The sequence below is a fragment of the Aethalodelphis obliquidens genome, unplaced genomic scaffold (assembly GCF_003676395.1).
Source record: "Aethalodelphis obliquidens isolate GAN/ISIS:26980383/991018 unplaced genomic scaffold, ASM367639v1 scaffold33, whole genome shotgun sequence".
NCBI lineage: Eukaryota > Metazoa > Chordata > Mammalia > Artiodactyla > Delphinidae > Aethalodelphis > Aethalodelphis obliquidens.
Window position 1 is genome coordinate 15513573 of NW_020837977.1, and position 24939 is coordinate 15538511.

Sequence of the window (24939 nt, forward strand, 5' to 3'; positions counted from 1 at the left end):
TTTTCTGCCCCCAGTGTTTCTGCTGATAAGTCAGTTGTTAATCTTATTGGGACCCTTAGCAACTAATGAGCTATTTTTCTCTTGCTGCTTTCAAGATTTTGCCTTACCTTTGACTTTCAGCATTTTTTACTGTAATGTATCTGTTAGTGGATAGCTTTGCATTTAATCTTACTTGGAGTTTTTTAGCTGGATGTGTAGGTTTTTTGACTTTCAATTAAATTTGAGAAGTTTTCGGCCATTATTTTGTTGAATATTTTCCTCCTTTCTCTCTCTCCTCTTCAATTTTGCATAAATTGGTGCTCTTGATGGCGTTGCACATTTCTCTGATACTGTCTTTATTTTTCTTCATTCTTTATTCTCTCTGTTCTTCAGCTTGAATAATCTCTATCTTCAAGTTCACTTAATTTTTCCTTCTGTCAGTTCAAATATACTCGTGAGCCCCTCTATTGAATACTTCTTAATGAAGAGACTTTTTTGAAAAATATTTTTAGAGTTACAGAAAAACTGAACAAAAAGTACAGTGAGTTCCCATGTATGCTTTCTCCTGTAACACTATTATTTTTTTAATTTAAAATATTTTATTTTAGGAAAGGTCCTCTTAGATTTGTTTCAATCTTGTTTCCTGTAACTTTTCTATTATTGATGAGTCAGTTGCTTATAATTGATGAGTCAATACTGAAACATTATTATTAACTAAATTTTATAGTATACACTAAGTTTCACTCTTTGTGTTATACATTCTATGGTTTTTGACAAATGTATAAAGTCATGCATCCATCATTATAGTATCATACAGAATAGCTTCACTATCCTAAAAATTCCTTTTGCTCCACCATTTATTCCCTGCCCCTGTCCTGCTAAACCTTTAGCAACCACTCATCTTTTATCATCTCTAAAGTTTTGTCTTTTGCAGAATATCACGTATTTGTAATCATACACTATGTAGTCTTTTCAAATTGGCTTTATTCTCTTTGCAATGCTCATTTAAGATCTTCCATGTCTTTACATGGCTTGATAGCCCATTTCTTTTCATTGCTAAATAATATTTCATTGTATGAAATATACTTTGCTCAACTATTCACCTACTGAAGGACGTCTTGGTTGCATCCAAGTTTTGAATTCTGAACAAAATTATGAATAATTATGAATAAAGCTGCTGTAAACATTTGTGTGCAGGTGTTTGTATGGATGTAAAATTTCAACCCATTTGGATAAATACTAAGGAGCACAATTTCTGGAGCGTATGGCATCTAGTGAATATTTTATTTCAGTTATTTTATTTTCCAACTTCATTTGGTTCTTTGTTATACTTTCTATTTCTTTTTTTTTTTTTAATTTATTTATTTTACATTTATTTTTGGCTGTGTTGGGTCTTCGTTTCTGTGCGAGGGCTTTCTCCAGTTGCGGAGAGCAGGGGCCACTCTTCATCGTGGTGTGCGGGCCTCTCACTGTCAGGGCCTCTCCCGTTGCGGAGCACAGGCTCCAGACGCGCAGGCTCAGTAGTTGTGGCTCACGGGCCTAGCCGCTCCGCGGCATGTGGGATCTTCCCGGACCGGGGCACGAACCCGTGTCTCCTGCATTGGCAGGCGAATTCTTAACCACTGCACCACCAGGGAAGCCCCAACTTTCTATTTCTTTATTGCTGTTCTCTATTTGGTGTGTCATTGTCATCATATCTTCCTTTATTTCTTTAATCATGGTGTCCTTTAATTCTTTGTACATGTTTATAAGAGCTATTTTAAAATCTTTGCCTGATAAATCCAACATCTGGTTACTCACACAGGAAGTTTCTGTTGCCTACTTTTTGGGTCCTGCTTTTCTGTTCCTTTTTATACCTCATAAATTTTTGTTGCAAACTGGATATTATATAACATGATAGCAACTCTTCATACTGGCCACCCCTCTCTGAGGTCTGTTGTTGATATATGCTTGTTTATTTGTTTAGTGATTGGCTGGATTATTTTAGAGAAGTCTGTTTCCCCTCCCAGAGCATAAGCTTCTGATATTTTTCCTCAGGGAGGCACAGAGTTGATTATGTTCACAGTCACTTTGAATAAATGTTGGAGAAACACAAACATTTAGTTCATAATACGAGGGCTTCTCCCAGCTGACTTATTCCCTAATTTTCATTGGCAGCCTGGCCAGCCTACAGCTTAGCCTGTATCTGGATCTTGAATCTGCTCCAGTTGTTTTCCATCATAATCTACTCTTTTTGAGGTCACCCCTAGACTTGACTTTCTCCATACTCTATTGTATATGGAATCAGTTCCCTTAAGAAAAGTTTAGAAGCTATCTGTTTTACAGCCTGCTTCTCCATTTCAGATAAAATCCCTAAGTTAGGACTCTGGAGCTAAGATAAGGGTGGGGACAGTGGTAAGCTTCTCTCTGAGAGACACATTCTCTACAGGAACTGAGCACTAGGTGGGTGGCGGGGGTGGTGGGAGGCTGCTAGAGGTACTTTTAGCTTGACTTTCCAGTCCCCTCTAGCCTTCCTGTTCCCATAAAGGTAAAGAAGAGTCTGCAGGGGGACTTCCCTGGTGGCACAGTGATTAAAAATCCACTTGCCAATGCAGGGGACACAGGTTCGATCCCTGGTCCAGGAAGATCCCACATGCTGTGGAGCAACTAAGCCCATGTGCCACAACTACTGAGCCCACGTGCCACAACTACTGAAGCCCATGCACCTAGAGCCCGTGCTCCACAACAAGAGAAGCCACCGCAATGAGAAGCCCACGCACCGCAATGAAGAGTAGCCCCCACCTGCTGCAACTAGAGAAAGCCCGTGCACAGCAACGATGACCCAACGCAGACAAAAAAATTATAAATAAATTTAAAAGGGCCTGAAAAAGAGAAAATCCTTTAAAATAAATAAATAAACTGAGATGATAGAATGCTACCCTGTCCCCCATACCTTACCACCACACTGACATGGCTTTATTATAATAACAGTGAGTTACAGCTAAAAGAGCTGAAAGACACAGTCTCCAAGAAGGAGTACATAGGAAAGCCCAAAGTCAAGAAGGGAGACAAAAATTAGGATGCTAGAGCAATTTTAAACCTCTGGCACCTATACCTACGATAGACATTAAGCACAGCCCAACTCCTAACCAGACTGACATAAATCCTCACACTAAGGGCCTCTTTACCTCAATTCCTTTTATCCAGTACATTATATCTAGGTTTTAAAAAAATTACAAGGCATGATAAAAGGCAAAAACACAGTCTAAAGAGGGAGGATAAACATCAGAACCAGATTTAGATATGGTAGAAATTTTGGAATTATCAGACTGGGAATTTTAAATAACTATGATAATACGCTAAGAGTTCTAATGGAAAAAGTGGGCAACATGCAAGAAGAGATGAGTAATGTAAGCAGAGACATGGAAACTTCAAGAAAGAAAAGGTTAGGCTAGAAAGCAAAAACCTTGCAACAGAAATGAAAAATGCTTTTGGTGGACTCATCAGTAGACATAACATGGCTGAAGAGAGAATCAGTGAGCTTTAAGATAAGTCACTAGAAGCTTCCCAAACTGAAATTCAAAAAGAAAAAGAACAAAATATCCAAAAACTGTAGGAAATTTCAAGAGTTGTAACATACACATTATGGGAATACTAGAAGGAGAAGAAAGAGAGAAAGGAGCAGGAGAAACATTTAAAGTAAAAATGACTCAAATTTTTTCCAAAATTATTCACTAAGACCAAACTACAAATCCAGGAAGCTCAGAAAACACCAAGCAGAACAAATATAAAAACAAAAACACCTCAACACATTATATTTAAACTACAGAAAAAAACTTTAAATAAAGAAAATCTTGAAAGAAGCCGGAAAGAAAAACAAAGCAGCTTGTCTATAAAGGAGCAAGGATAAGAATTACATCAGACTTCTTGTCAGAAACCATGAAACAAGAGGAGAGTGGAGTGAAATATTTAAAGTATTAAAAAAGAAAAACGAACCACCAACCGAGAATTTTATATTCGGAGAAATTATCCTTCAAAAGTGAAGGAGACGGAATTCCCTGGTGGTCCAGTGGTTAGGACTCCGTGCTTCCATTACAGGGGGCCCAGGTTCTATCTCTGGTCGTGGAACTAAGATCCCACAAGCCATGTGGCTCAGCGAAAAAAAAAAAAAAAGTGAAGGAGAAATAAAGACTTTCTCAAACAAAAACTGTAGGAATTCATTGCTTGCAGACCTGCCTTTCAAGAAATGTTAAATTCTTCAGACAGAAGGAAAATGATACAGGTTGGAAACTTGTATACACACAAAGAAAGGCTGAGTCCTGGAGGAGGAATAAAGTATGTTATTTTCCTTATTCTTATTTGATATAAAATATAACTGTTTAAAGTAATGATGGTAACAATAATTGGGTCATTCGACCATATGGATAAGTGAAATGCATGATAGAAATGTCAAAGTGGGGAGTTCAGAATTCTGTCATAAGATACCTGTACCACACTTGAAGCAGAGTAGTGTTATTTGAAAGTGAACTCAGATTAATTTAAAATGTATATTTCAAACTCTAGATTAATTTAAAGTGTATATTTCAAACTCTAGGATAGTCATTAAGAAAATGTTAAAAAAGTGTAATTGATATACTGAGAGAGAAGATAAAATGGGATTATATAAAAATTTTCATTAAAAATTGAGAAGGCATAAAAGAGGAAATATACAAAGAACAAACGCAAAACTTCAGAACGAGGAAAATTATCTTAAATATAAAGGAGCATTACATAATGCTACAGAGGTTATATAATTATCCAGGAAGATATAATAATCCTAAACATGTATGTGCCTAACAAGCGTATCAAAATACACAAGGTAAAGACTGACTTTTTTAAAAAAGAAGAAGTAGACAAAGCCACTGTTATAGTTGGAGACTTCAGCACCCCTCTGTCAATAATCCATAGGTCAAGGAAGCAGAAAGTATGAACAATACAGATAATCTAATGGCACTATCGATCAAGTTGCTCTGATTGACATAGGATAATCCATTAAACAAAATACAACTTTTTCTCAAGTTCTCTTGTTGCAGAGCACGGGCTCTAGGGCCCGTGGGCTTCAGTAGTTGTGGCGCATGGGCTCAGTAGCTATGGCTTGCAGGCTCTAGAGCGCAGGCTCAGTAATTGCGGCACATGGGCTTAGTTGCTCTGCGGCATGTGGGATCTTCCCGGACCAGGGCTTGAACCCGTGTACCATGCATTGGCAGGTGGATTCTTAACCACTGCGCTACCAGGGAAGCCCAGCAATTGTTCTTTTTGTTGTTTAAAATTCCATGTTTTCATGGCAGGTTTCCTACGATAACTCTTCTTTTATACAATTTTTGGACAGTAATACAGACTGTAGGGGTATGTATGAGGCCCCTCACAATATCAGTGGATTTCCACCAATCCCTAGCTGCACACCAATCTACTTTCTGTATTAGTTATCTGTTGCTGCTTGACAAGTTAACCTCAAATTTTAGTGGCTTAAAACAGCATTTGTTACCTCATGGTTTCTGAGGGTCAGGAATGTGGGAGCAGTTTGGGTGGTCCTGTCTCAGGGTCTCTCAGGAAGTGGCAGTCAAGTAGTCGCCTTGGGATGCAGTGGTCTGAAGCCTTAACTGCAGCTGGAAGGTCCGTTTCCAAGGAGGCTCGCTCCTGTGTTAAAGCTGGAATCCATGGTTCCCCCCTGACTGTTGGCTGGAAGTTTTATTTCCTCACCACGAGGGCCTCTTCTGCGGGCTGTCTGATTGTCTTCAAGACCTGACAGCTCGATTCCTCCAGAATGATGAGTGATTAGGGGTGGGGTTTGGGGGGCAGGGAGAGAGAGGACACCTGAGATGGAAGCTGCAGTCTTTTATAACCTAATCTAGGAAGGGACATCATCACTTCCTCTCTATGTTATTGGTCACGTCGCCCAACCCTAGTCAATATGCGAGAGAACTAGACAAGGCTGTGAGCACCAGGAGATAGGGGTTATTGGGGCCACTGTGGCAGAAAGAATCGTGCCCCTGTCCATGAACTGTGATTTATAATCAGAACATATATATTTGGTCTTTATCCCTATTCCTGGCACAGAGCTCCTAAAACCCTTGGAACTTCCTAAGAAGAGCCATGAAGGCATCTTTGGTTATGTTCGTCAGTGACCTTTGGAAAGCCCCAAGGTAACCTAAGGATGAGGGCTGGTCACCAGAGGAAACAACCATGGGATTAGAGGATTGGAATTTTCAGTCTCACCTCCAGGGAGGGGACAGGGGCAGAAGATTGAGTTCAGTTACCAGTGGGCAGTGTTTTAATCAATCACACCTATGTAACGAAGCCTCCACAAAACCCCCAAAGGACAGGGTTCGGAGAGCCTCTGGGTGGTGAACACATGGATTGTGGGGAGAGTGGCCTGCTCAGAGAGCATGGAAGCTCCACGTTCCTTTCTCCATATCTTGCCCTATGCATCTCTTACATCTGGCCGTTCATGAGCTAAACACTCTTATAATAAACTGGTGATATAATAAGTAAAATGTTTCTCTGAGTTCTGTGAAGCACTCTAGCAAATTAATTGAACCCAAGGAAGGGGTTGTTGGAACTCTCAGTCTATAACTAGTTGGTCAGAAGCACAGATGACAACGAGGATTTGCAAATAGCCTCTGAAGTTGGGGCAGTGGTGGGGGAGGGAATCTTGTACGACTGAGCTCTTAACCTGTGGGATCTGACACTACCTCTAGGTCCATAATTGCAGAACTGAGTTGAATTGTAGGACACCCAGCTGGTGTCTGAGAATTGCTTGGTGCACGAAGAAACCACACATAGTGATTGGTGTCAGAATCTTGTCCCCCACCAAAAGTTAGCAAGCCCTAATTCCTGGAACCTGTGAATGTTATCTCCTACGGCAAAGTCTTTGCAGATGTGATTAAGTTAAGAATCCTGGGATGGGAAAACTATTCTGCACATTCCAAGTGGGTGACACTACTAAATGTCATCACAAATGTCCTTACAAGAGAGTGGCAGAGGGAGTTTTCACAGACATACAGAGGAGAAGGTAATGTAAGTATGGAGCAGAGACAGATTTGAAAATGTGGCCCCAAGCCAAAGAAAGCCAGGAACCACTAGAAACTGGAAGAGGCCAGGAGTGTATTCTCCCCAAGAGCCTCCAAAGGAAGCATGGCCCTGCCAATACCTTGGCTTTGACCCAGTGATATATTTCACGCTTCTGGCGTCCAGAACAATGAACACATACATTTCTGTTTTAAGCCACCAGGTTTGCAGTATTTTTTTTTTTATAACAGCCACAGGATACTAACCCACCTAAGAAGGTGGCTACCACACATTCTACATCCTCAACATTTTCTAAAAAATACTTTAAGCACCTGTTGTGAAATTTCCATCTCAGCATCCATGGTGGTGCTCTAACTTTGATTGTTTGCATAATTCAACACTACAACATGCATACGTTTTTCAGCCATTATAAGTAAAAATTATTTCCAAACACAAAATAAATATCTTAGCGGCCAAGCAATAAATACCGCATTTAGCAGAGCAGATTTAATTTGGGAGAGCGCGTGCTCGTTTAGAGCGCAGCAGAGTGTGCCGAAGCTCACGGCGCAGAGAGCATAATTCGTGCTGCTGCTAGCTTTTATTAGCTGGAAGTGCACCACAGACAATGGCTGTTTCATACATACAAAGAGCAAGTGGGGAATAATTCCAAGACAGGTAGCATTATGATCAGTTCTATTCCAGGTGGTGGTATTTGGGTACAGGTATACTAAACCAGTGATACTTTTTACATCTATTTTTGTACATTTATATTTCTTTTTTTAATGAGTTGCTTGTTCTTATCTTTTGATTTCTATTGTTTTCTCTTATGGTATTTACCTTTTTCATTAAAAAATTATTTAACTGGTAAACATTGAGCCCATGTCTCTAAAATGTCTTGCCCAGATATTTTCCCCAGCTTTTCAACTCTTGTTTGCCTAAGGGAATTTAAAAAAAAAATTATTTTATTGAAGTACAGTTGATTTACAATGTTGTGTTAATTTCTACTGTACAGAAAAGTGATTCGGTTATACATATATTCTTTTTCATATTCTTTTCCATTATGGCTTATCACAGGATATTGAATATAGTTCCCCGTGCTATATGGTCGGAACTTGTTTATCAAGGCAATTTTTTTCTGTATAGAACTTTTACATTTTTATGTGATCACATTGATCACTTTTCTCCATTGAGTTATGTCTTTAGCATGAATTTTAGAAAAGCCTTCCCATTACTAATACATACATACATATATATATGTATATGTGTGCACATACGTGTGTGTGTGTGTGTGTGTGTGTGTGTGTGTATATATATATATATATATATATATATATATATACACATAAAATCACCTACAGCCCAAACCATTTCTTTCTTTTTTAAAAAAATATTATTTATTTATTTTGGCTGCGCCGGGTCTTCATTGCAGCATGCAGGATCTTAGTTGCGGCATGCAGGATCTTTAGTTGTGGCATGCATGAGGGATCTAGTTCCCCGACCAAGGATGGAACCTGGGCCCCCTGCATTGGGAGTGTGGAGTCTTACCCACTGGACCACCAGGGAAGTCCCCAAACCATTTCTTAAGAAATGAATGTCTGGAGCCAGCCTTGAGAATTCCCGTAGTCCACTGCCAGGTAGCATTAGAACTCCTCACTTTCATGGGAATGTGTCAGCTGAAATAGCAAGCCCAGAACTTACTTGGTAATATGGACTGTCTGAACTATGGGGACTATTCTTAGGGCTAGTATTAGTCAGCTGAGGCTGCCATAACAAAATACCATTGACTGGGTGGATTGAGTGGACATTTATTGCTCATAGTCCTGGAGGTGGTAAATCCAAGAAAAAGGTGTTGCCAGGTTTGGTTTTTCCTGACGCCTCTCTCCTTGGCCTGAAGATGGTCAACTTCTTATTTATTCTCACATTGTCTTTTCTCTGCATGTGCATTCCTGGTTTCTCTTCCTCTTACAAGGACACCAGTCCTACTGGATTAGGGCCCCACCCATATGACTTTAGTTAACCTTAATTACTTCCTTAAAGCTTCTATTTCCAATTATAGTCGCATTTGGGACTAAGGTTTCAACCTATGGCTTTTGAGGTGACACAGTTGAGTGCATAACAGAGCATAATCTGAAGCTGACTGCCATTGAGTACTTATGGAAGGAAAGTCTTCCATTCCTCCCAATGAAGTAAAATTATAGAAATACATTAAAAGAATATCTCATAATAGCAGTGCAAATGAGAAGTATCAAGAGCATATGAGAGATTTCGACAAATTGGCGGACCATGTAAAGTGGGTGGAGGGACTTCCCTGGTGGTCCAGTGGTTAAGACTCCACACTCTCAATGCAGGGGGCCCAGGTTCCATCCCTGGTCGGGGAACTAGATCCCATATGCCACAACTAAGAGCCTGCATGCAGCAGTGAAGATCCCGAGTGCTGCAGTGAAGACCTGGTGCAGCCAAATAAATAAATATTTAAAAAATTAAGTGGGTGGAATGTATTGTCAGGTGAAACACAGCAGAAGGGGCGACCGTCAGGAATGTGCTCCAAGGGTGTTGCACAAGAGATGGGAACCGTCTGCCTTTGGGAACATGTATGATTCTCCAGGTTCAGAGTCAGAAGATCTGACAGAGGGCAGGAGCAACAAGTGGGGCTGGAAGCAGGGAATCTGTTAAAGGTCTGGGTACACAAAGGATATACCCTTCAGTTTCTCAGCCTGCCTAACCACTCAAAGTAATCAGGAAATCTAGCGTTTAATTCTGGGGGAAAAAAAAAATCCAGAGGACTGTTTACTAAAGATGTGAATGTTCCCTGGAGAGTTTTACAGCTTCTGGTGTGGGTTTTGGTTGCCTAGAGAGATCACACCTGATCTTGTTGTGGCATTTGGGACTCCCTAAGCTTCTCTTAAATAGGAATGTCAATCATAAATCACCAGGAATAGGAGAAAACCCAGCAGCATGAAAGTCAAACATAAAGAAAGAGAAAACAGAAAATTCAGAAAATAGATTTGTTAAAATGTATTTTTAGTATACTCAGGAAGAACTGAGATATTATAACCACACAAAAGCAGAACAGTATGCCATGAAAGAGAATAATCAAGAAGCCAAGTAAGAGCTCTTGGGAAAAAATCCTTAATGTTAATAGTAAAAGCAGATTTTGTAAAGTATAATAAGTGGGTAAAGATAGCCCCTCAAAAATAGAGAATGAGAGAAAAGAGGCACAAAGGGTCAGTCAAATATGGAAAGTTGGTAAATAAAGTTGAGAAAATATCCCAGGAAGTAGAACAAAGAAGACTACAAAATAGGAGAGAAAATATAAGAAAATTAAAGGATCATTTCTTTAGGTTCAACATCTGAATAATAAGTCCAGAAGGACAGGACCTACCAATTGAACAGGACCATGGAATGAGTGGGGAAAACATTTACACACATTGCTATGAAATTTAGATCATCAGGATAAAGAGAATTTCCTAAAAGCTGCCAGAGAGAATGAACAGGTTACCTACAAAAACTCAGGATCAAACTGATGCCAGACTTCTCATCAAGAACAATGGATGTGAGAGGACGATGGAGCACGGCCCTCAACGTTTTGACATAAAGTGAGTTTTAACCTAAATGCTCTACCCAGACAAATGATCAATCACATGTCGGGGCAGAATAAAGACACATTGAGCCGTTCAAAGAAAGACTTAGAAAATTTAACTCCTTCGTACCCTTTCTTAGGACGTTACTTGGAAGATTAAAGAAAATAGAGGAAAGAGAAAGATGTAAGGTTTGGTTAACCATTGAGAGGTTGAGCAGTGAAGACAAACCCAAAGGTGACACAGTTCAGCAGCTCCAGAGAACACATGACCCAGATGGGGGCAGAGGACAAAGCATGGGGAGGACTCCCCACTGAGAAAGGGGACCCCAAGCAAAAGGACCCCACACACAGGTAGCACAACTGCAAGAATGTGAAAATATGAGGATACGAGGATATCAATACTACTCTTTTGTGAACAAGAAATAAAAGTTTATTAGAAACTCTAGGCAAAACCAAACGCTGTAAAAGAAAACTATGGTCCAAATTAGCAAATTCAAATGTCGTATGATGTTTATGGACTCGCCAAAAAGGACATATAATCCTAGTGTACCACTTGGTCTAGAAGTAAATAATAATGTATAACCATAATAAGGTAACTGCTTATCAGAAGTAATTCCGCATATGAAGAAGGCAAGGTTACAGAATATAATACAATGGTAGCAAACTAGCAATATTTACAATGTGAAAATAAAAGTATAATTTACAAAGGAAGGCAGGTAAGGGGGAAGAAATTTAGACGTGCCAATATCTTCATCTTATATGCAGATGAAATAGAGTTTTATTTCATGCAGATGAAATATGAGATAGAGTTTTATTAGTGTAAGTTTTTAGAAGAACTGAAAATAGTTGTCAATCAGAGATGAGTAGTATAGCTCAGCTCAATCTAAAATTAAAATTTAGATTTTATCTAAAATTTATAAATCAAGAAAGTTTACTTAGTGTTCTGAAAGTAACCACTAGAAGAAATAAGCGTAGTGTAGTAAGTGTCTCTGCGGAATGAGTCTAGAGGGTGGGGAGGACGGTGGGGGGGGCGGGGGGGAGGTTGTTGCTTGTGTCAAAGCTGTTATCTACTATTGGATACTGTCAACGAAGGATTAATCAGTCCATTTAAGAAGGAAATGGAAAATTTTATTCAAGCCAAATTGAGGATTAAAACTCAGAAACAGAACAGAATCTCAGAAAGCTTCGAGAACTGTTGCGCCCGTTAGAAGTCAAGGTGTGGTTATAAAAGTTTTTTGAAACAGAGGGCTGTATGTTAAATGATGTATTATTGACAGTTTACACAATCCAGATCTGGCCCCTTACATGATCAGGTAGGAATGTTGTCTTCTAGGAGTTGTCCTGTTGAGGTTAGAAGAATGTTGCTCTTTATGGTTAAGCAGGTATTTCTGCCGATGGGGCAGGTTTGGTCAACGCATTATGTAGATACACATTGCACAGAACTGGGGAGAGAGGAGGTCAAAGGGAAGAGAAAATTTTTTATGTTTAAATTTTTCTTGTCTTGCCATAAATACGAATTTTATTTCACAGTACTTTACTGTATGCATGTATTACCCTGATAGAGCTTTTAAAAATATTTATCAAAAGTCGTTGAGAAAAGCTATCTTTGTGGAAGATTGCCAAAGGACAGACAATCTAACCCTTCCTCTACTCATATTGTTGGACTAAGGTCAGAGTGTCGTAGTGTTGGTTACAGGGGCCATATTCCTTAGGCTCCCTACCCAGAAAGTTGCTCACTGAACTGTGACGGATCTCTATTGAGATCTTCTCTATAAGAAGCAGCCCTGAGTAACTCATTACTCTGTTCACAGTATGGATATTTTTAAAGATATTGTTCAGTCCACTGCTCCTGTCCTCCTGATAAGAACCGCCATAAAAACATTTTCTCTGGACTTAGTGCCAAAAATAAATGTGCTTCTCCTAAGCTGTGATTAAGTCTTCTCTCATGATCACTGACTCACCTGAGGCACCACATTTCCTTCTCGATGTCATCATCTCAGAGTCCAAGAGGTGGTCCACTTCTAGATCATCCAAGCAGACGTTATTTCAATTCACTTGCCCTATGCTGAGTCTCTCTTTGCCCAAATTTACTCACTGAATTATCTTTACTTTTCCTTTATCTAGTGCATGTTTGTAAACTGCCTTAAATCCTTTCTGGAAAGAGATGGAGGGAAGGGAGTCAAGGAAGGGAAAGGGAGGAAATTTAGTCCATAGATTGAATAATGTTCTTAAGGAGACCTTAACCCATTCAGCTACTTATGCACAGAGAGACGATAAAAAAATAATATCGCTATGCTAATAAAGAAATATTTTCTCCATTTATAGAGAAGATATTAATTTAATTTTACCAATTAAGATGTTATAAATCTAATACATAAAAAATAAACTTTTGATAGTTGTAAAGAAAATTCTCAGGAAAAAAAAACAAAACAGGAATAGGTAGTATATGGCCTACGGATGGCGCTTAGATCGCCCACAAATTAACTATAGGCAAAATTCTGAAATCATGTACATATTCCAGATGAAAGAGTTCACAATTTTCATTAGAATTTCCAAGAGGTTTTTAAGCAAATAGATCAAAGATCACTAAAAAAGTCCGACCCCACCATATGTGTTCTTATTCAGTTAGGAGTTTAGAATAACTTCTTCCTATATACATTTTCAAGAATTTATCTATTTAAAAAACAAAAACTCCTCCTCTTCTGAAAATTTATTTAAAGAAAATGCAAATTCAAGGAAATGTAAATTTAAAGAACAGTGAGATACTACTATACACCTATTAGAATGACCAAAATCTGGAACACTGACAACTCAGTGCTGCTGAGGATATAGAGCAACAGGAACCTGCACGTGGTTATTTACAGCAGCTTTATTCATAGCTGCCCAAACTGGGAAGCAACCAACATGTCCTTCAGGAGGTGATGGATAAACTGGTACATTCACACGGTGGAATATTATTCAGCAGTAAAAAGAAGTGACCTATCAAGCCATGAACAGACATGGAGGAACCTTAAATGTGTATCACTAAGTGACAGAAGCCGATCTGGAAAGGATGTACACGGTATGATTCCAGCTCTGTGACATTCTGGAAAAGGCAAAACTATGGAGACAGTCAAAAGGTCAGTGGTTTCTGGGGGTGGGCAGAACACAGGGGATTTTAAGGGCAGTGAAAATACTCTGATATCATCATCTTACATATATGATGGGTATATGTCATTATGCATTTGTCCAAACCCATAGAATGTACAACTAAGAGTGAACCATAGTTTAAACTACGGACCTTGGGTGATTACGATGTATCAAGGTAGGCTTATCAATTGTAGCAAATGCCCCACTGTGGTGCAGGATGTTGATAATGGGGGAGGCTGTATAGGTGTGGGGCAGGGGGCATATGGGAGATCTCTGAACCTTCCCCTCTATTTTGCTGTGAACTTAAAGTGCTCTAAAAAAATAAAATCTTAATTTAAAAAAACCTATGAACTGTGAACTCTGCAATTAGTTCTTTTGAAATTGATTTTACAAATAACACCTTTTTTTCTGATTATCAATACATACATTCATGTTGTTTCAAGAAGAAAATAATATCATGTTACCATTCAACTGTTAACAGGTTGGACAGATATTCTTCCAGACTTCCTTCCCATTCATCAGATAGTTTTTTAATGTGACAAGATGTATAGGTTTATGATAAGAGTTATCTGATTTTTTTCATAAAGCAAAAATACCATAAACTATATCTCTAATAATGTCCCTGAACAGCTAGTCACTGTAGAGTTGTGGTGGAGCTAAAAGAACATGGGATTTGCTGTCCCATGTCCAGATTAATCACTCCCACAGTGGACAATTACAGCACCTTGAACCAGGCACTGGACCTCCACAAGTCTCTATTTTCTCATCCACATGCCGGGGACAATAATAATAATAATAAAATCCCTTTCATCTACTTTTCTGCTGTGTTATGGTTAAATGAGAAAATAAAGTTGAAATGCTTTGTCACCTCTAAATAGCTCGACACCTTTTTTTTCTTTATTCCAGAAAATGCTACTATTTCCCAAGACATTTAAAAATTTCCTCTTTGGGAACTGCCTGGAAAATCCATTTACAAGTTACATAGGAAAACACATCTCCTTAACTAAGTTGAGGTTTATTTTTGACCCAACTACCCATGATTCAGCTTTGCTCATCTATGTTATTAACCATATCTCTTCTGTCAGTTTCTGAAAACCAAACCTATTTCTGAAGACGGATGATTCTGCAGCAAGGGAGACATAATTCACATTCAATATTCTCTGAAGTAAAAGCCAGAATTTTAGATAAAGTCTTTCTAGTAAGTGTTTAATTTCCCAAGGTTGTGACTTTGAAAAGAACACTCATTCTGATATACATCTAGGCTTGGTTTTTTGCTGTTTTTGAAAGTTTTTCACAAGGTTTTCTGGTCACATCATAATGCGGGCCAATTTATCATTGTAATCCTTACATGTTTTATTTCATTTCTATATCAGTACTTAAGTGTTATAAGTACCAAGGAAAAGGGCATGATCAGACGGAAAGAAAAAAAAAAAAAAGTCAAGTCAGAAAGGCACAGAAACTGCACACTTTAAAAAGGCTAAGGTGGTAAATTTAATGTGTTTTTACCACAATAAAAGACAAATAGTAAATAAAAAGAAAGGCACAGAGACCTAGATCGTAAGGCAAGAGAGCAATGTGAACACAAGTCACTGAGCTCTTTCTTCTAACGATTCATCACCAAGTAATAAAAAGTCTTGGAAGGAGCTAGTAATTAGTCATATTGCCCCACTCGAAGAGACCTTAATATGAGCAGACATAACACAAAGCCAGAGCACTTTCTCTACCTTCACCCCAGACTGAAAATTAGCCGAATTCAGCAAGCGATAGAAATACACAATGCATCCTTCAGAGTATGTTTTACAGTTCCAGGTGAAAGAGCCGTTTGCTAGAGTGGTTGTAACCTGCCTCCCCAAAACTCTCCTGTCCTTTTCCTGACAGTCACACGTTGAGTAATTATTCTTAATTTGTAAAGCTGAGCATCATTCTGCTGCAATCTGTTGCACACATAACTTCTATTATTGTTTTGGTGAGCAGGTCTTAGCAATCACCGTGAGATGATGCAGATGCTACAGATGGATGTGTCATAATAGCTGTAAACCACCAGAAGGCGCTCTAAAACAGACTCCTGGGAAATACTACACCTGCTGGCAAAGAGGCGGAAATAATGCATTGTCTGCAGATGGAGAGTTTAAACCACTTTAAAACTTAATAAAGAATTACAGAGTGGCTGAGGGAATTAAAACACTAAAAAGTCTCCAGAAGACAAAATACAGGTTTCTAAAGGCATTGGGTTAGTACTGTATTTGGTTTTATTTTTTAAGAGAAAAAAATACACAAGAAATATTGATCCAATTAGTGAAGCCAAACAAGCCACGAGAGTACATTTTCACGAGCTTCTCAACCCCTCCATCGGCCAAAATATTCCTTTTAGTGGAGTCAGCCTTTTGCACGAGCTTTGGAGGATGATTCCAAAGATGCTGAAAGTTTACTCAGAAATCTCTCTCCTGATTAACTGCTGGTACCTGAAATTCTTAAGACTTATATCCCACCTTAAGAGTTTTAATTATGTCGTAGCATTCTTAATGTCTGAGTAAAGGCTTTACCTCAACTTGGAGGGCTAATATTGACTATTGCCAGGATTTAGTTTAAACGGCTTAATCTTTTGCTATGCACCATCATATGATAGGAAGGCAAGGCTTTGAAGATTAACCTGATGATAATTTTTAATTATGGGGAGAAGGCCAGGTGTGCAAAGCTCTGACTGTAGCCGGTGGAATATTGTATTAGGGAATCTGCCAGGAACATGGGCATCTGTGGAAAGAGAACAGTATCAGCAACCGCAGCGAAGTACAAACAATGTAACAAACTCCCTGTGCTGGTTTGCTTGCTAGAGGCTGTCATTCCAAAGCACCACAGACAGATAGCTTAACCATCAGAAATATCAGTAGACTTTTTCACAGTTCTGGAGGCCGGAAGTCCAAGATCAAGGTGTCTGCAGGTTTGTTTTCTTCTAAGGCCTCTCTCCTGTGCTTCTGATGGCTGCCTTCTACCTGTGTCTTCACACGTACATGTCTGTGCCCAAATTTCCTCTTTTCATCAGGACACTGGTCATATTGGATTAGGGCCCACCCTACAGACCTCATTTTAACTAGAGGCCACATCTGCAAATATGATCACATCTGAGCTACTGAGAGTTAGATCTTCAACATATGAATTTGAGTGGGATGCAGTTCAGCCCATAACACTCCTGTGCTTTCCAGCGTTGCCCAGTACTTCTTACAATTCTGCAGGGCAGCGGGGTGGCCACGAGGCAGTGGAGAGGGCTTGAGCGTGGCAGTTAGGTCCCTATTAAACGGCCGGCTTAAACATTTCCTAGCAGTGTGACCTGGGGAAATTATTTAGCCTCTTCTTAGCCTTGGTTTCCCCTTTTGCAAAATAAGGCTAAACATACCCTCCTTGCCAGGCAGCGGTGAAAAGCAGAGGAGTTGATAAATGTGGGAAAACGGGCACAGCGCTTCTCAGGTGTGGACGGAACCCCTCTGAGGCCTCCCCTGCCCTGGGGAGACGAGTCCAGTCCTTCCACAGCCAGCGAGGCCCGTGTGGCCCGTCACGCTCTCACCAGCAGAACCCGAGGAGCCCGGGGTCCGAGCACGTAGAATTTTAGAGGCTGTGATGGAGAAGAAACCCCCAGAAAAATAAAATGGGGAGTGAAAAACTATGATATGTTTTACAGTGTTTACTTAACACACCAGTGCTTTAAACACTCACATACTGTGACTGTAGACACAGCTTCAGCTGGAGAGACGGTCGGAGTCTAAAGTTGAGACTCTTCTGAAGTCGGGGCCACAGCCTTTTGCCACAGATTCCCTCACAGGTCTGCGCTCCTGCGACTCCAGCTTCCTTCCCTTCAGTCTCCCTCCTGCCCCAGGCCCCTCACTGGCCACAAAGGACGGCGGGACAGTCGATGTTTCAGGTCGAGCCTCCGACAGCATTTCCTTAGGGAAGGATCCCCGCACTGGGGACGTGAGTGCGCCACGCGCACACGGGTCGGTTTCCATCACACCCTGACCTCCGAGGGCTGCGTGCTCAGCCTTTTCAGCAGTGACCGCAGTTGCCATGACGTTGCCATGACGTTGCCATGACAGTTGCCACTGCATCTGGGATGTTTAATCTCTGCCTCTGCTGCTGGAATGCCGGCTCTCCTTTTCAATCCCAAAGTGCCTGCAGGCTCTGCACCGCCAGTCGGGCAAAAGCGAGACCCGCCCTCCCTCCTGCACCTCTCGCGCCTCCTGTGCTCTGCCTTCGCCGCCGAGGACGACCCCTGTTCCCCAGTCAGGCCACGGTCTCTCATGATCTGTCTGTTTTAATCTCCCTGAAATACCTTCCTTGCCCTCTCTGCTTGGAGAAATCCAATTTGTTTCAAGGCCTAACTCCTTCTTGAACTACGTGGCAGGAGGAAATATCTGTGGCTTCTGCCCCGCGCCCTCCGTTGTGGCACTTACCGCGTGGGTTCTATTTCACTGTGTACATGTCTATTTCCTCCGCTAGATTATACGTTCTCTGAAGACAAGCAATCATTTTGTTCTCATCTCCGTGTCTCCCGTGTCTGGCCTAGGGTCTCGCACAACGCCTGGGGCAGCGTACACATTCTGCAGTGATTCTTGAATGCAGTTCTTTGTCCTCATGGGTACTCGAGGTGTTTGAATTGACCGAGGGTTGAGGGATTTACGCCAGCACTCTCTTGCACACGACCAAGGCTAATGCTCTTCAGGCAGCGTGATATCACAGCTCCTCGCAGCAGGTTTAAAGGTAATACGTGTATGGACACTTGCTTATACGGGTGTTCTTTGGTTGCAAGCCAAAAACTGCGTGTTTAGGCTCCGGTTAACTTAATCAAAAAGGAAGTTTTCTGGACAGATATCAGGAGTTCAGAGACTCAGGGGCTGGAGAAGCAGGGTTTTATGGTCGGAGCCCAGGGAGCTCTAGGAACTACTGACTGGAGCAACAGGAATGAGGCAGCAAGAACGGCTTTTTCTAGTTTGTTCCTCTAGAATAAATCACTTAAGTCATCCTCAGTTTCTGTCACTCTGTTCAAGATTTAAATTGAATGGAGGGTGCCTCAAGTTTGGGTTATGTACCCAACCATTGGCGTGGTGAGGCAGGAACATCTGTCTAACAAGAAGTTCTCCAGATTAAATTCAGTGGGAGATCAGACAGTCCTCAAAAGGAAAGGAGTATTCTATGGGAAAGAGGCAAGGGATGCTGGTTGCCAAAAATCCCATAAACACCTTCTACATTTGTGTCCTAAAATTAACTGTAACCCAACACTATAACGATTGTTATGCAGTTATTACTAAATCATATGATTTTTCATCTATAGCTTTTCACTCAGAGTACACCCTTAATCCAATTTAAAAAAAAAAAAAGCTTTTATATTTTTTTCTAAACTGCTAACTTATGGGGACTTCCCTGGCAGTCTAGTAGTTAAAACTCCATGCTTTCATTGCAGGGCACGCACGTTTGATACCTGGTAGGGGAACTAAGATCCTATGTTGCTGCACGGCGCAGCCCCCCAAAAAAAAAAACAACAACTGCTAACTTGTGAGACAGTAAGATGTGCTGTGATGGGACTTAAGTGAACGAGCAGTAAAAAGAATGGCCAGTGGTACAGTGACATCGGTGAGTTCTAGCCATCCATCCGGATCACCATCGAGTCGTCATCCTCGTGGCTGAACGGTGTGGAGCAATGGAGTTCTTCAGCAGCCCTTTCGGGCCAGTGCTGTGTCTCAGCCCATTTAGCTCCTCTGTGTATGAGTGGAGCCCGAGTGAGGGAGGAATCATTGGCTCAATTAACTAGCATTAAAATACTGTATCCCTAGAATCATAATCAGGGGAACATGATCATTTACTCTGGAAAATAGCTGAGACATTTTCCCTGCTGGCTAGAGACGGAAAATTGAATTACATGAAATGATTTCCCAGTTCTCCATATGTGAACTATTCACATTCCAGATTGTCAGTTCAAGGGCTGTTGTTTGCCGCCATGGCCATGACCATGACCCAGCTAGTCAGTGACATGGCAGCTGAGAAGTTGTATGGATAAAAAATATGTTTTCCCTGGTTATTTACATTGATGGTATACTTTATAAAAACTACAGGAATAAAGAATGTTTCTTAAACTTGAGGTTTTATTTTAGCTGCCATATTACTCTTTTTGTTTCAAATATCCCTTCAGTCAAGTTAGAAATTCCAGTCTTTTCATGGTCTATAATTCTGTTTATCACAAAGTTTCTTAGCGGCTATTTTCTCTAGAATGGCTCCAAAACTCTTACCTTCTGGTACCAATGTCCATTCATTTTTTTTCCTCCTTTCTTTTAATAAAGTACCATTTTCCCCCATAGCAAAGGATCAAAATGTCTTTCATACTTTTGCACTTCTTATTATACATAGGATAGGAAAATCTCTTTTATATTAAAGTAATTCATTTACAGTTCAGTTTATCACAACAACCAGAAATCTTAGCAGTTGTGTGGATAACTGGAACTATTCTTAGAACCTTCATATTTTTAACCCTTCCTGAAACGACAGGTGTATCAAATAAACAACATATTTCTGGCTAACAAATTTTGCAATCTCTCCTTCAGAAGCTGTCAGATTCTAGAACTTCCTGATGGCTTTGTTTATTTAGTCGTTCTCAAACTTCCTCTCCCAAGCCCATTGCTCCCTTAAAAATTATTGACAACTCTTGTTTATGGGAGGTTATATATATTAATATTTACCATATTAGAAATTAATAGCGAGGTGTTTTTAAAATATTTCAAAATGACTATAAGGGCTTCCCTGGTGGTGCAGTGGTTAAGAATCTCCCAACGCAGCCCAAAATAAATAAATACATTTATTTAAAAAATTAAAAAAAAATAAAATGACTGTAATAAACCCACTGCCTGTTAAAATGAATATTTGCATAAAAACATGTTTTTGGATTAAAACTAATCAGAAGAATAGCATTGTTTCATATTTTGACTATTTCTTTAATGTCTGGCTTAATGGATTCCCACAATATGCTTGTGCCTTTAATCCGTTGTGATATCTCATTTTGACTGAAGTATATGGAGAAAATCTGATCTCACAGGGATATGTAGTTAGAAAAGAGAGGAGTATTTAATAACCTTCTCACGTATTGATAATTGGATTTTCTTCTTTGGTACAACACTGGAACTCGACAAGTGGTAACTTCTTAAAGGTTGGTTGAATGGGGAAACCAAAACCGTATCAGTGAACTTTTCTTCCTCTGTTACATGAAAACCCATCAATCTGTCTCCTACTCTGAATGGATCTTTCACCCATGTATGATTTTGTGACTTCCAAATGTTGACAAATTTCATTATTACTATGTTAACAAAAAAATCACAGTTGCTAATATCCACACTGATTTCATCGAGAACATTCTTTTGAATATTAGGAAACTCTCAAGCTCATGGCGGTATATGAAGGTTTTTAAAAATTCTAAATTTTTAAAAAATTAAGTAATGTATTTATTGGCTGTGTTGGGTCTTCATTGCTGAGCGCAGGCTTTCTCTAGTTGCGGCCAGCGGGGCTGCTCTTCGTTGTGGTGCACGGGCTTCTCATTGCGGTGGCTTCTCTTGTTGCTGAGCACGGGCTCTAGGCGTGTGGGCTTCAGTAGTTGTGGCACACGGGCTCAGTAGTTGTGGCTCGTGGGCTCTAGAGCACAGGCTCAGTAGTTGTGGTGCACAGGCTTAGCTGCTCCGCAGCATGTGGGATCTTCCCAGACCAGGGCTCGAACCTGCGTCCCCTGCATTGGCAGGCGGATTCTTAACCACTGCGCCACCAGGGAAGTCCCTAAAAATTCTAATTTTTGATTCACAGATGTGTGTGTATGTGTGTGTGTGTGCGCACGTGTGTGTGTGTTGCTACCTTATTTAGAAAGAGAATTTCTTACTGACTCTGGAAAACTTGCTCTTGGCTCATGATTTTTGTTATGAGTGACCTTTGAACCAGATCTTTTTGCAATAAATCATTTCTTCTTTTGCTCACTTCCATTTGTTTTTGGCCATATATTTTGTTAATATACAAAGTGACATATATTTGTAGAAAAATTAAAAAACTAAACAAGTATATAGATAAATAGATAGGGGCTATATGTGTGTGTGTGTGTGTGTGTGTGTGTGTGTGTATATACACACACACATACAGTGTCCCCCCCCCCTCCATCTGCAGGGAATATGTTCCAAGACTGTCAGTGGATGCCTGATGCGTGTAGGACGAAACTCCATGTGTGCTGTTTTTTCCTGTACATACATACCTATGATAAAGTTTAGTTTATAAATTGGCCACAGTAAGAGATTAACAACAGTAACTCATAATAAAATAGAACAGTTAGAACAACATACTGTAATAAAAGTTGTGTGAAGGTGATCTCTCTCTCTCTCACAATATCTTATTGTACTGTGCTCACCCTTCTTCTTGTGATGATGTGAGATGATAAAAAGTCTATGTGATGAGATGGAGCGAGGTGAGTGACGTAGGCACTGTGACCTAGCGTTAGGCTGCTACTGAGCTTCTGACGCTGAGTCAGAAGGGAGACCATCTGCTTCGGGTCAGCTGTCAGGAGCACATGGCATCTATGGCTGGGACCCTGTGTGGGGTGGAGATTTCATCACGCTGCGCAGAACGGTGCACAATTTAAAACTTATGAATTGTTTATTTCTGGAATTTTCCATTTAATATTTTCAGACTGAGGTCGACCGTGGGTAATTGAAACCACAGAAAGCGAAACTACGGAGAAGGGGGGGACTGCTGTACCCACAGTGTCACTAACTAAGACAACACTGTGAGCTGTTTGGTGCATATCATGTTGTCTTTTCCTCTGTTTTGTTTTAAGTAGTCATTAGACATGTCTAGAAAAAAAATAATCACAAGTAATTCATGCTCCAAAGTTACTTTCCTCATTTCCATCTAAATTAGATACAACTCTTAGCCAAGTTTTCACTGTTTTTTTTTTTCCCTTCTGGAAAGCAGTTCTATCACTTTTACAATACTATCAAGTTTTAGTTTCCTATGGCTGCTTTGTCAAACTACCATAAACTCAGTGGCTTCCAACAACACAATTTATTATCTTACCATTGTGCAGGGTCTCACAGAGCTAAAACCAAGGTGTCAACAGAGCTGTGTTCCTTTCTGGAGGCTCTGGGAGAGAATCTGTTTCTTGGCCTTTTCCAATTTATAGAGGCCGCCTACATGCCCTGGCTCACGGCCTCTGTCTTCAAAGCCACCAAGCATGGCTTGAGTGCTTCTCCCACTGCCATCTCATGGTCACATCTCCCTCTGACCACAGCTAGGAAAGGACCCATGTGATTAGATTGGGCACATGCACGTCATCCAGGATAATCCTGCCATCTCAAGGCCCTTAATTTAATCACATCTTCAAAATTTCTTTTTCCATGTAAGGTAAATATTCACAGGTTTTGAAGATTAAAGTGTGGACATCTTTGGGGAGCTATTCTTTTGCCTTCCACGATTATTGGCAGCATTCAGAGGAGGCTTCATTGTTTTCAAAAGCAATTGATATCATTTAAAAAGCAGTATGCCATATCTGCATGGGCTTCCCCAAATATCTTATTCATTAATCTGTGCTAAAGTAGATTTGGATGTTTTGTGTGGTCCTAACCATGACTATATTCTAATTTCCACACTCTTTATGTATCCACAAACAAGTAATCCGTTTACACCTGTCATTTGTCACTGCCCTTTAAATAAATGATTATATTAAATGTGGCAAGCAACACAACACTCAGTGATCAGAAATCTAGTCTACTTTTCAGTTAAAATCTCTTGAATGTTAAAGCCGTGTGTAGAGTGATATTTTCTACTCATTCACACAATGACAGCCAGGCCTGTTTTCAGTCAGCTTTCCGAGTTGATCTTAAGCCCTAGTGAAGAGATTAAGAAACAAAAGTAGGGTAAAGCAAGTAGTGCTTTCTGAATAATGAAACAAAGGGAGTCTACACTTATTAGGGTGGAGAAGGGCAACTGATGTGACTGCCACGATGGAAGAGAGAAGGTTCATTGGAAGAACAAGCTGCCACGTGTGGACACTTCAGTTTGTCGGGATATAGGCTCACACACAGCACAACTCTAAAGCACGTGAGTAAGGGGAGATGGATTTGTTAGCCAAGCTCGAAATACTAAAGGAAGGAGCACCCTCTGCAACTTGAACAAGGTAAGTACAATAAATAAGAGGAGATACGACCTCACAAAGCAGGTAATAGACTGATGGAGTTGAATTTCTTATTCTTGCAGTCAACTTTCGCTGATAAGGTGTGCATGGGACAGACACTCGTGAATTGCTATGATTGCTACAAATCAGAAATGAGTGACATGATCTCTGTCCCGAAAGGGCTGTTGAGAGAGTTAGGCGGACAGGAATGTAGACCGATAATTACATTAGAGTGTGAGCTAAACCTAGACTCCAAACGGGAAGCCGTGAGGATGCTCGAGCTTCCGAGTCTGCTCTGGCTCACTCAGGCTGTGGGTCGGTAGAAACGGTAGAAACGGAGCTCAGAGAGGAAGTGAAGTTTGACTCAAATCGTGAACGGGAAGTCAGAGCACAGGGAAATGACCGAGTCAAAACAGCTTTGCAAAGGCCTGAGCGTGTGGGCAAGCATGTTCAGACTCCCAGTCAAAGCACCCCGCTCGGGCTTCTGAATCTCGGAGAAAGCAGAAGTGAGCGAATAGCAGAAGCCGTGGACCCATATATTCAGGACCCAAAGCTACAATTTTCCTACCCATCCTCCCATTTCTCATCTGTTTACTCCTGTTATGATTAGTAGCCAAAACTTCTCAAGCCATTGACACAGGACACTCTCTGAATCCCAGCTCCTCGCCATTCTCCCCTATCCTCCCAAACCCTTCGTCCTTTGTCCTGTGTAATCCTGGTTTCTTACACCCACATACCTTAAGACCAAGAGAGAAGCATCTTCCTCGCTCCATTTTGCTGCATTCAAACGATTTCTTTTCCTCCCTCCTTCAAAAACCAGAATTCCTTAGAAGTTAATGACATCAGGGCTTATCATCTACTGACACCTGCTTCGTGAAAGGCTTTGGCTCTGCGCTCACCGAGTTCCTCTTTCCTACCCTATCGTTACTCTTGATGACATCTGCACCCACACGGCAGAGCCAGCCGACCTCCCAGTCTGTTGTTCTATGATCTTCTCACCTCCAGCCATGTTTTCCTCTGCCCTATGACAGCCAGCTAGTGTCATCTC

General features: G+C 40.6%; 1 long non-coding RNA gene across 6 annotated transcripts; it reads right to left on the reverse strand.

Annotated features, from left to right (window-relative positions):
• Positions 1 to 11691: 11691 nt before the first annotated feature.
• Positions 11692 to 24935, reverse strand: LOC113631521 (uncharacterized). 6 transcript variants are annotated; one of them, XR_003437400.1, is made up of 5 exons: positions 24629 to 24788; positions 22796 to 23009; positions 18793 to 18893; positions 12547 to 16465; positions 11692 to 12027 (listed from the first exon to the last, which is right to left on the reverse strand). It is a non-coding gene; the product is annotated as an uncharacterized LOC113631521 (long non-coding RNA). The 6 variants fall into 6 exon arrangements; XR_003437404.1 differs by lacking the exon at positions 22796 to 23009 and having other exon boundaries at positions 12547 to 13685; positions 16365 to 16465; positions 24629 to 24787; XR_003437403.1 differs by lacking the exon at positions 22796 to 23009 and having other exon boundaries at positions 12547 to 12735; positions 13565 to 16465; positions 24629 to 24787.
• Between the last annotated feature and the right edge of the window lie 4 nt (positions 24936 to 24939).